General features: G+C 38.3%; 1 long non-coding RNA gene across 1 annotated transcript; it reads right to left on the bottom strand.

The window, feature by feature from the left end:
* Nucleotides 1–1348: 1348 nt before the first annotated feature.
* LOC139827038 (uncharacterized) lies at nucleotides 1349–11641 on the bottom strand. The gene is made up of 4 exons (XR_011737219.1): nucleotides 11518–11641; nucleotides 6977–7057; nucleotides 3064–3207; nucleotides 1349–2211 (listed from the first exon to the last, which is right to left on the bottom strand). It is a non-coding gene; the product is annotated as an uncharacterized lncRNA (long non-coding RNA).
* Nucleotides 11642–13071: the final 1430 nt, after the last annotated feature.

Genomic DNA, 13071 nt, shown 5'->3' with positions numbered 1-13071 from the left:
CATAGCTTTCTGTCTGCCAAGAGCCATCAGCCAGGAAATACTTTCCATTTCAAAGATGCTAAATAGATAAAAAACATTGACAAACTCCCCCAAATTCAGTGAACACAATTATACCATCTGCCTGCAGAGCTTTAAATTCAGATGGAAGTTTGTTAAACTTGTCTTAAATGCTATGGTGCATTGCCAAAACCACAGGCCAATGTCCAAAATTCTCAGTAAACAGAAAATCCAATCACTTTGATTTTAGTTAACAACTTCTTATTTTAATAAGAAGATTTTTCTCTCCTTCAGAGTGACTGGTCAGCATACAGTACATGCATGCTTCTTACCCAGTTGTCTACACAATGCAAATGATTCCCTTTCAGATGCTTGGACCTGCCATTAAAATTCCTGGAGATCTGCCTGCAGCAGCTGAGGACCTGGTTATCTGCAGTGAGTCCCAGTCTTACAATCAGTGATGATTTCTAATTGGTCCTGAAATGTGTCTCCCATTTCTGCATTTGCATACGCAGCATCTGGGTGGATGTGCCTTCAGTTCAGCTCCTGGTTCTGAAATTAAGGCTTTCTACTTGGTAGGGCCTGTGTGCCAGGAACTGATGAATGCTGCTGCTGCATGCTCTTTTTCAATAACCTGCTATATCTGAACAATTATATATGCAAAACCACATTACTTTAGCTCCCAAAGACTATGGAATTTTTCTTGATTCTAAAAAAAGCTGGAGTTAATTAATTTGGACTGGCAATTTCATCTGGTTGTAAGGGTCATCTGAGAGTCTGATGTGAAAGACAACTATCTTAAGGATCTTCCAGCTAAGATCAGATCAGGTTAGTAAATGACAACAACATGCAGATCCATTTCAGATCAAAATGCCATCTGATGCTTCTTCTTTTATTATGTCTGGTTTTTAAAGATTTCTTTATCCACTGGTGTTTGATGACCTGGATTTATCCCAGAGCACCTGGCAAACAAAAGGCTGATCTCTAGAAAAATGTAGCCATTGTGTTCTAATATTCCTTTCATGCTGGGTTCTGTTGGGCAGTGATTCTGTCTTTAGACTGTACTTAACAGACCAGCGTCCTGCTTCATGACAACAGTTCAGAGGTGTTACAGTGATACAAGTACAAATTTTATTTTTCTTCTAGTCTGACTAATGTAAGAAGAAACACCAGCATGTCAAGAGCTTTACTAAATCTCTTTATTGATTTCTGGTGCATATACTATAAAAATGTGGTACATTATCAACAGCAACAGCATGACTTAAATACAGATAAGCTTAGATACAGGCAAAAATTGTAGAAATAATTGCTACACAGAGCCCTCCTGCTCAGGGTCTGAATATCACTGGTATCAGCCTGCCCCCAAGGAGTTATAACTAATGAGAAATGAAAATAATATGAAAAAAAGACAACAACGTAATAACAAATGCATTTGAACTTGAAGTGGGTTAGTTCTAGTGGAGGACTCTGATTTAGCTGAAGGTACAGCATTTTGGAAAGAAACAAAAACAAAAACAAATACAAAATTAATTACTGACCCAAGAAAGAAAGAGCATATTGTATCTCTGTGAGATACTCTCTGGACAAGTAGAACACAATAATTTTATTCAAGCTTATAGAGGGATGAGTCTGAGACTTCTCTACCAAATGAACATAGTTTCTTGTACCTTCAATACCCCTTTAATACAAGTCCCACTAAAGGCTGTCAGGAGATGAAAAATCACATCTAAATCTGGGCTTCATAAAAAGTTGAAATTTCACATTCTCTGTTTTATCTACAAATTCTTGTACTTGCAAATATTGAAATAGAAAAGCTTACCTATATTGCAAATTATTGGAAAAACAAGCCAGGTGTGAATTAAAAGCAATGTCTCAAATTGGTCCACCTGATCATCTGTGTTGTCTAGACAAGATCCAAACCCAGCTTTTGATGTAGCAGCTTGAGCCTATTCCTTGTTACATGCACTGATATTGTTTGATGGTTGCTGGTATTACAGGATTAAGCAGATTCAAAATAAAAGTAATAATACATGTTTTGTCCATATATAGAGAAGTTAGAGGTTTCATGGAGACCCCAGCAAAAATAACTGAACAGTGATCAGACTGATGGCATGTCTTCTTTCGTAAAGGTCTCTTCAGAAAAACTAATGTAAAAGTAAACAAGCATTATGTCTTCTTTTGTTGACGAAGCAGAGCCTTCCCATGATGAGCTACCTGCAAATGAAAAAGAAAAAAGCTAATAGAAGTAGTGTATCTTAGTGAAGTTCAACCTACTGTGAATGTCCTATGAGTAAAGAGAGAGCACCTGTATGCCATGAAGACCATGGCAAGACGTTCTGTGCCTTGTGTTGGAGGGGTGGTACACATATGTGTGGAGGGCTACACATAAAACTAGTGAACTGCACAGTGACACAGGTACTATTTCTGGATCAGGATGGGACATGACGTCTTCAGTATGGCCAGTGATGTCTTCCAGGGAGAAGAATCTGGAGGAGTAATTAAACATGCTTTGGTGCTCTACAAGAAGCACTAGGTGTGGTTGGGAAGGTTTTCTCTGGAAGGCTGTTCACTGCCATTCCTAGTCCAAACCAGGCAACTGTTCTCCTGTTTTCCTTCAAATCCCAGTCTGAACAACACAGCTGGCTTGTCTCCTGTCGCTTTAACAGGTTACTGTCAATCTTGGCCTGGATAGTGGTTATGGGAACCATCTCCAGCTGCACCCAGCGATGTGCTCGTTTCATCATGGCAGGCTTGTGGGGTTATTTCACTTCACAGCTGGGAGACACTTCCAATTGAGTGATGGATTTTCTTGCAGTAAAATCAGCAGAGCCCAATACTTGCTTTGGCAGGTGATTTTGCCAAAGCTGCTCAGTATCAAACATGCTCCATTAAGTGCAGCATGCATTGGTGGCAGGGAGCTAGACATTATCTAGTGGGACTGTGAATTGCTGGCTGGGTGAATCTGTGTGGTCACTTCAACATTTGGTTTGGGACTTTTCCTTTCACCTCCGTTGATAAATGCAAACATACTGTATGAAAACAGAAACATGGATAAAAATGGCTTACCCTGTACATCAGCAAGACAGCAGGATCTCCCTCAGAGATGGTGACATTTCACTGCCAAGAGGATGACAGTGACAAGCAGAATCACTGCAGTAAAGTACAAGATGACAGCAATATAACACCAGGGTGAGTTCTCCAAGCAGGTCACTGCCAAAGGGACAAGGAAGAGGGGTCTCACCACAGGCAGCAGCAAATCAGATTTTGTTCTGAGTTACAGGAGTGTGCAAAATCATTTTAGCTAGGCCTTCAGCAGAAATGTGTTACACTCTGTGGTATAGATCTGGTACCTGTGGAAAGTGAAGAGTAAGTTTATAAGGATGTCCTTGGTGTGCTGCAGATGCAGCTGAAAACATTTATGGTTGGTTGGTTGGTTGGTTGGTTGGTTGGTTGGTTGGTTGGTTTTCGTGTTTTTTGGTTGGTGTTTGTGTGTGTGCGTGTGTGTGTTTGGGGTTTTTTTGTGGTTTTGATTTTGTTGTTGTTGTTGTTGTTTTCAGGTACATGTAGAAGCTAAACCTTGCTTTGGAAATTATTTTCTTAACCAAAAAAACCCAGATTCCTGAAAAATGGAAAGCTATGAGTCCTAGAAATTGAGTTATTAAGTCAAAAATTTTATATATGTATATAGGTTAACATGTATATAAACCTGTATTTGCGTGTGTTTATATGTGAAATCACATTTTCAGGGTCAGGAGAATCCTTTTCCTGGACAGTCCCCATTTTTATCATCATAGCTGTTGAGAAGATACCTAAAATGTGACCTCTCACTCTCTGTGGCAGCGCACAGCATTGCCAACACGGCTGTGTCAACACCAGGCCATGGAGTTTGCCTACAACTCCTGCAAAGCTCTGCCAGTGCTTCTCATTCTGAAATATACCTGGCTTTTCCCTTGGAGAATGGCTTGCAATGGTCATTGTATCATGGGTTATTTTTCTGAGGTTATAGAATTGAAGACCCATAAGGAAATCCTGAAGTTCACATACAGGATTTATAAAAAAAAAAAAAAAAAAAAAGTTGTTTTATAGGTAATTTGAAATTCTAGAGACTCTTTTTCCAGATTATCATCCTTTTTAAGCACAACAAAGAAACACATGTTGAATTAGCCATGAAATCCCTGCCTTCATCGTTTTCTGTTCCAGCTATAATCCTGTCCAGGATCCCTGTGTTGTTTTGATCCCCATTACTTGATGCTTCCCAGATTGCTCTGTATAGTAAAAAAACCTTAAAAAATCTTTAAAAGATCTAAAAAATTTAAGCCAGAATTAGAACAAACACCTGACTTCTCTGATTTCAAAGACGTTTCAGGGAAGAATGTGAAGGGACAGAGCTCATCTATAGTATTTATCTGTATATATCATACATGGATTTTGGTATTCCTGACAAAAAATTCTGAAAACCTGGAAATATGGGCAGTGTATGCAGAATCAGAGAAAGAACGGAGGAAGTAAGGAGTGGGGTACAAAAGGCAATCAACAAATAGATGTGCCTGTGGCGATACATGAAAACTGCATTACTAACAATACTTTTCATGCTGCACTTCAGTCCTGGTTTCACTGGCATAAAATCAGAGGGCATTTAAATGAGGCCAGTAAATTGGTTTTGCCTTTGCAACAACAGGACCAAGATCTCTACTTGCCCACTCTGTTGTCTGCTCGACTGCCACTTTTAATCAGAAACACCATCTGAGGCTTTCAGTTTCTTTTATCTTGTGTTAAGGCCTAATTAAACCACCAAATGGAAACATTTGTTCTCACTAGCACTTTCTGAATCTAACATTTTTTTAATAAAAATCTTCATTGTTCTTATGCGTTGGAGGGGTGCAAATTTTCTTTCACTTCTTCACTATTATTTCATACAAAAGAGTTCAAACTTATATCCAATGTATTATTTCACTTTTCAAAACAAAATTTACTTTGAGCGCTGGCTGCACAGTTTGAGAAAATAATTTAATGTATCTTAAAATTTTCACTGCAGATAGACGCAAGTTATCTGAACTTGTCAAATAACTGTTCAAAATCTCATTTTTGCTCCCCGGCCATTACTTTCTAAAAATAAATCAGTTTCTGTGCTTTAAATACTATTGGTGACCTGTTCATTCACCCTAATGCATTTGGAAATTAATACACATAAATTGTTTCTAAAAAGAACAGAAGAGTTTGTGAGTGTCTCCACTGCAAAATAAATTTTAATCGTATTCTGAGCATCTCCGAAGAAGTGGGGAGCAGGAGAAAATGGATTGAAATCACCTACAGCCAAGATTGAAAGTGATACCCTGGAAAAGTGTGCTGTTTGGCTGCTGAATGGGTGAGGAGTTGCTGTGTTTTGTGTGATCTCCTCATTAGAGGCACGGAATGGCAGTTTGTCCTGCTACCACATCCTGGTCCTCCAGTGAACCACACTGCCTGTGTATGGTACACATTCATTTACTTCTGGGATCCTTCTGAGATGAACTAACTGGTCGCTTCACAGAAGAAAGTTGGTCGTGTTTCAGAGAACCATTCCCTTCCAACAACGCAGGCACAGACAGTGCCAATTTTACTCCTCCTGCTAAGAAAAGTTCTCTAGCAGTATCCTCACTGGACATACCTGTGGTCTACATGAGAACCTTCATTACATTCTGTGCAGTTAGAAACCTTTCTTTTTCATAGCTAGCACTTGAGAACCAGAAAATAACACTCTAGTACAGAGTCAATGTTTTTAATTGCTCTGGTCTGAGAGCCAAGAATGTTCTTAGTGCTCTGCCCAGAGGTGTGAGGCAGTGAGGAAGAGGGGCATGGATAGGGCAGAGCTTGACTCACATCCAGACTGATCAAGAATAATCTATGCCATTAGTGTCATGCTTCATATTTGAGGATTTTCTGGCTAGCTTCATTTGGAGTTGTGATGGAGACCTGTTTGGGTGAGTTCTGTTCAGGATTCTCATTAGTTTGGCCTTTTGCCATCCTGTCGTTTTGCAGAGGTCTCTGGGCATTTCTGTCTTTTCCTCTCTTCTTTCCTCAGGATCAGCTCCTGCTGCCTGGGACTGGCTGTTCGGTGCAGATGGAGTCTGGGAGGAATTGTACTGAATATCTTTTATTTTATATTCTATTTCCATTTTATATTATTATTACTACTAATATGTTAGTGTTATTTTGTTATTTTATTAAACTGTGTTTATCTCAATCCATGAGTTTCTTCCTTGCCTTTTGATTATCTACCCAAAACCAGGGTTGGGAACTGGGGCGGGGGGGAGTGAGTGAGCAGCTATCGTGGTTATATTGCTAGCTCAGGTTAAACCATGACACATTCCCAGCAGCATATTGCAATGTATTCCATGCCATGCATTCAAAAAAGAAAGTACTTTGGCGTGGTGCAACGGAGCCTTTTAAACTCAGGTATTTCTGAAACAGAACGCCACAACCAAACAAGTCTTATGAGGCCCAGAGGAGATAAGTGGCAGGGGCTACGCTGTGCAGAAGCAGCTGGTTTGCTCTAGCATGGCTTGCACTGAGGAGCATGGATGTCAGTTCCTCTACACCACCAGGCCCAGGGACCACCCTTTGCTCCCAGGTGCCATCCATACTGGCAGTACAGACACAAGCCAAAGTCTTGCTAGACTGAGCCCCAGAGACAAGGGACACCCACACTGAGTCCTCAAAGACTGAGGGACAGTTTAGCCTAAGGCAAACCTGTGAGCATGGGACTCTACCTGTTAACTTTGCAAACACTGTCACCAGTAGCCTTGAGGCACCCCCAGGGCAAACCACCAGCTGGGAAAGGTTTTGAAGATCTTTTAATTTGCCTAGATCATATCAAAACCTCTTTGGGCATTGAGCCCTAAGCAACTCCTCTACTACATGTAAATACATAATTATGATGGCATATGAAGAAGATAAAATAGAAGGAGAAAATGTGAAATGTCCCACAGTGTTGCAGTACCTGTATGTGTAGTCTCCGGTGTGCTATCAGGTCTGTCGGATCTCTGTTTCACATTCACCTCAGCGAATGTGGTTAGATCACCTGTAGAGACAAAAAGTACTTCAACTAGAGAACCTGCCCGAGGCCAGCACTTGTGATTCTCAATACCACCATCAGATCTTCACTGAGAAGATGGGGAGAGCAAGGACATGCAAGAGAGGTTCTTCTTTTCTTTTTTCTTTTCTTTTCTTTTCTTTTCTTTTCTTTTCTTTTCTTTTCTTTTCTTTTCTTTTCTTTTCTTTTCTTTTCTTTTCTTTTCTTTTCTTTTCTTTTCTTTTCTTTTCTTTTCTTTTCTTTTCTTTTCTTTTCTTTTCTTTTCTTTTCTTTTCTTTTCTTTTCTTTTCTTTCCTTTCCTTTTCTTTCCTTTTCTTTTCTTTCCTTTTCTTTTCTTTCCTTTCCTTTTCTTTTCTTTCCTGTTCTTTCCTTTCCTTTTCTTTCCTTTCCTTTCCTTTCCTTTTCTTTCCTTTTCTTTCCTTTTCTTTCCTTTTCTTTCCTTTTCTTTTCTTTTCTTTTCTTTTCTTTTCTTTTCTTTTCTTTTCTTTTCTTTTCTTTTCTTTTCTTTTCTTTTCTTTTCTTTTCTTTTCTTTTCTTTTCTTTTCTTTTCTCTTTTCTTTTCTTTTTCCCTTCCCTTCCCTTCCCTTTTTCCCTTCCCTTCCCTTCCCTTCCCTTCCCTTCCCTTCCCTTCCCTTCCCTTCCCTTCCCTTCCCTTCCCTTCTTTTTTCTTTCTCCTCTCCTCTCCTCTCCTCTCCTCTCCTCTCCTCTCCTCTCCTCTCCTCTCCTCTCCTCTCCTCTCCTCTCCTCTCCTCTCCTCTCCTCTCCTCTCCTCTCCTCTCCTCTCCTCTCGATAATATTTGTGTTGCAAGAAATTACTAGAGTTCATGCAAATAATTGTCCTGCTGTGCAGTTTTGCAATTAAAGACAAAAAATGTTATTCTATTGTTACATTTTAGAAAATTAGAAAAAAAAACTCTGTAGGTTATCACACACTGAACTACTCTATTGTTATTTATTATCATTTCATATTTATACACACGAGTATACATTCTGTCAATCTTTAAGCAGAAGTTAATCAAAGGCAACTTTTTTATCTAAACTGTTTTTTCTCTATGTACTTCTTAATTAACTTTTTCTTCCTGGTGAATTCAGATCTTTCCCATGGGTACGAAGCATGCCTGGTTTTTACTGTTTCTCCTTCAACAAAGAAGAATACAGTTCCTATTGGAACAAAGCTATGTTGTAAGAGGGAGAGGGAAAGCAGAGCGGCAGGACATGCCTGACTGACCCCAGCAGCTTTTGGTAGGTGTGAGAGCGGAAGGAAGGAAGGAAGGAAGAAACTGTATTTTTGTATCGACTGCAACATACCACCTTGTAGGTTGGCTGCTTTATATGTTCTGCCTCATTTCCCAGGAGATACTTACATCAAATTGTTAGTAACAGAATCAATTTTACAAGATGTTCTCTTCTGGAACAGGTGCAAAACTGATTCATCCTTTGCATATCGTGTTTTAATTAATAAGGGATTTGAGTATATTCTTATCTTATCAACCTAGCATTTATCTTAGCCCAAATATGCCTAGAATGAAAAGAAATATACACAGTATCTCTGGAAATTAAGCTAGTCAGCAGTTGTGCAATTATAGAGTAGTGCGCATGTGCAGTACCCAAAGGTGAAAAGGACAGAAGCGATGAAGACTACTTACTTCATCCTGAAGACCCCCTGAAAGATCACCAGGGGACACTGCGCATGATCAAAGTAGTTTCAAGGTGTTGCAATCGATGTTGCAATAAGTGTTGAGTAACTATTACATATTCTAATGATCCTAATGAATATATGAATATGTATGTGAATGGACTGTATAAATACTGTGCAACTTAAACTGACCGCTGAAGCCAGCTTTGGGTGCGAACCCCTGGTTTCCCAGCGCTGAAATAAAGCACCGCATATAACTACGCCCGTGGTTATGTGTCCTGATTGCTAACAAAATTTGTTTGCTGATAGTGTATGAACTAAGATGAGTATTTCTCTTCAGAGAAACCAAACAGATTTTTCTCCATGGGAAAGATGAGCAAATGCAAACCTGAACTGTTAAAAATGTATGACAAGTCCAGCAACATGGATGATTTGCTCTATCCACCACATATAAAAAATGAAGGAAGCAGTTCAGGCAAGGAGGGAGGCTGAAGGGAGGAGAGAAGCGGGGTGTGGAGTAGCTAGGGGACAGGCATATTGGCTATGGGGAAGCAGACCAAACTTAGAGCTGTGTAATCAGATAAAATAGCACAAACCTTGATGTCTTAACTCAAAAAATGCTCAGAGGTAAGGCATTATGAACCCCTTTTCCTTGCTGGCCTAAGCTGTTGTTCCTGTTTCACAGGAGCCACTGGCCCTTCCCAAGTCTTACATCAATCATCTAACGTAAAATATTTATGGAGTGAGACAGCAGCTGCTTCCTTTGAGCTTTTTCAGGCAGGTGGTTCACGGCTAACTCAACTGCTCTGAACTCACCATAGCATGGCAAATACCAAGCCAAGAAATGAAGCTTCCTAAGGGTGCCACAGCTGCTGAGATCTGCCTTAGACTTATGAAAAACGTCAAATCTAAACCAAGCATGATCAAATCACTGTTGCATTTAAATGCAGCACATTTCCCATGCAGCAACCAAGGAGTCAGAAGAGTTCACAGTGTTTGGCAGAAGATGAGAACCATGATTTCCTGTGCTTGTGCTCTCAACTATGAAAGCAATGGAACACTTGTAGAAATGTAAAATAGAAATTGTAAGTACGTATAATGGAAATTTATATAGGACACACACACAAAAATATAGGTCTATGTTTTCTTACTATACCTGGCTAGGACACACTGACAATATCAATAGGTAACAAATTCAAGATTGATTTAAAGTATTTCTTCCTGCAAGATATTAAAATCAGCCTGTAGAAGTAATTGTTTTAGGATGTTATTAAAGGAAAGCGTTTATTAGGAGACTAAAAAGGATGCAAGATTCACAGAAGTGACAAGAATATTGGTATTATTGAAAAGATGCTTAAAAAGTATTACGACAGGGTAAAAACCATGCCATCATACTCTAAAGCACAAGAAAATACATTTTACCTGAAATTTGGTTCAGTAATTAGTCTCATAATTTGCCACGAAAATTTTTCAGGCAGTGTCTTTCCAAGGAGCTCATATTGGCAGCTTTCAGAGGTATGTTATAGGGTTAGAGGGCTCTCAGGGTAACTTAGAGCAGCAATTTCTGAGAATAATTCACTGAAGAGTATTAAAAACTGTGTGAAAACATTTAAAACTATAAATTATAACTGGAAATTTAAAGGATAGTCTCAGGTGAGGAAAAAATAAATTAGGTGGAACAGACCTTTATGGTCTTAAATTTTGAAACTTCTTGTGGAGATGGTTGCACTAGGCAAGTGCATGCATCTCCAATAAGTACTTATGGCATACTTCTACACTGGGGTACCAAAGGCTGTCCTGGCAACGCATTTTTCTATGGTGAACTGATCACACAATCTAAGGAGCAATCTGAGTTAGCACGTGAAAGACAACATACGTGTACAGATGGTTTTAGTATAGTGTCCCAAGGAGCGAATCTGCAAAACTAATTTTTATGGAAGAAATGTTGCTTTACTCGCATATGCAGGACACATTTTTCTATCACACTGTGACCTCTGAATAATATAATTAAAAAAAAAAATTCCCATGCTTAATTGTTTTAGAACCAGCAAAGATCTATTTTTAAATCAGAATCTAAAGAATATAACTCAATACATGAACTATTTCCTACTAATATCCATTAATGGCTATCTTTTGTTCTCTATTTATTGAAAATAAATTTTAAAGTAATGCAGTTTTATAGTTAAGGACATCAGTAGGTCATACACAAATTGTAGGACTAACAATTTTGAAAATTATAGAAACCTCCATTGATTCTTGACTTGTATTTTTCTCAACATCGAACCTTCAGAAAAGAAAGAGTAAGAGAGAAAGAGAAAGAGAGAAATAAAGAGAAATAAAATATAAATAGACCTATCATTTAATAATTTAAAAAGATTTCTGTTGTCTAAGGAAATGAATCAAATTAAAATACAAAATGTAAAAGCACTGTGGGAGAGAAAAGTCTGTTCAGTGTCATCAGTGCACTGTAAATGCTAATGAGTTTCCAATAAACCATATTAATATCTTCAATGTCTGATCCTTAATGTGTTTGAGAAACAGCACATTTCAGCCATACTTCTGAAATCCAGAATGTGATTCTAAAGGTCGTTCTTTACTTTTTCTAGAATTCAGTCTTGCTTCTATTAATAAACATGAATTTGCCAAATAAATAGATATATAATAAGCAGGGGTAGATGTTAATAGTTATAAACATGTTTTCAACATGACTTCAGCATCTTATGAGTACTTCAATTTAAGAAAGAATGAAAGTTTTAAGAATGTGTCACTGAGCAAAGGAAGAGTAAGTAATGTTAAGCTGACCACTTTTTACCTGTGTCTGAAGTTCGTGAAGTAAAATGCACTCTTTCCTTACATGATACCTCGGCGTAAACCACCTCACTTGCCATTTTGAGAAGATGCTTTCAGATCTGCAATCAAAATGGACTAATTGAAGGCGTACCCCGTATTACACCCTTTCCGGCCTCTCCTCACCCTTCACACCACATTAGGTCAAAAGAAACGTTTAGATGTCTGTAGAACGGAAGGAAAAAAACATTGTTTTTTCAACTGTAAATTCTCACATTGTAACTTTTGATAAACAATTTTTAATGCTTAGTCCCTTCCATTGTTTTATCTTCTATGAAAAACAGTACAGCTGTTATTCTTATCAACTTTCTCATAAATTGTGACCTTCAGCCCACACATAATTCTCATGCCGAACCTGAACTGGCAACACATGAATATGTACATCTCCTCCTCAAACCAACTGGACACTAAAATGTATTTCAACAGAAAACTCAGATCGTGATTCCTTTGGTTTGTGGTTATCAGATAATTTCCTTTTAAGCGCATTGCGTTAGTTCAGTGTTGAAACCACAAAGCAATAATGAGGAGAGGAATGGAGGGAATATCCGACATCAACGAAACATCTCATTTCAAGATTTTAGAGAGAAATTTTTTCTGTATTTTTTTTTTTCTATATTCCACACTGAATAAAATTCAGTTTTAGATTTGGATTTAAAACAAAATGTTGCTATTAGGCCAACTTTCATTTTTCTTCATATTTTCCTCCACATAGAAATGTCAATTTTTTGTTGTTTTTATGGTGGCTTAAAATGATACCAAAAGTTTTAGTTGTTCTCCCAGATAAACTTCTGCTCTTCAGCCATCTGTAGACCACATGCTAATCCTTATATCCCAGGGGCATCACTAAACTCAGAATTAAACCAGGGGGGAGTCTGACCTGTAACTCTTTGGCATGTTGGTCATCAAATTTTCTCATTAAAGGCACACAACATGCCTTTTTCCTCTAGTAGAGGTGTTAGTTCAAGATAAAGTCAATGTAGTTACCACGGTGGTAAGTCAGGAAGTTGAATGTTTCGTCCTTTTGAGACCAACCATGGAAGTAAGACAAACAACATTTTGGCTTTTTCAGCTTAAATGATTAAACTCTTTTGAGAATGGGCTGACACAATCCTGGTAACTAAAAGATGTTATACAATGCTCTCTTCCAGGGAAAGGTTTGAGGTGGGATGATTTTCTCCTGTCTGTCTTACCTGCTAAGGCCAAACTCCTTATGCAACCTGCCGAATCAAATACTTTGAACAGACAAAGAGGAAAGATTAAGGCAAAGTGTATTTATTTCTTTATTCTACTGCAATGATCTGGAGTAAATATAAACTACTCAGCCATACTGGAAGACTTGCTGAAAACTGTCAGGTTCAAACTGGAAGAACAATGCTAACCATAGAGATGATTTCCCAGAAAGAAAACAAAACAAAACAAAACGAAACAAAACAAAACAGAACAAAACAAAACAAAACAGCAAAAAGGCAGAAAACTAGACATTTTGGAGACAAAAAGAAGACAATTAATGTCCCTAGGT

This window comes from Patagioenas fasciata, chromosome 1 (genome assembly GCF_037038585.1).
Source record: "Patagioenas fasciata isolate bPatFas1 chromosome 1, bPatFas1.hap1, whole genome shotgun sequence".
In the NCBI taxonomy this organism is placed as follows: domain Eukaryota; kingdom Metazoa; phylum Chordata; class Aves; order Columbiformes; family Columbidae; genus Patagioenas; species Patagioenas fasciata.
The sequence above is the reverse complement of the archived record's forward strand: the minus strand, read 5'-3'. Positions and strand labels throughout refer to the sequence as shown.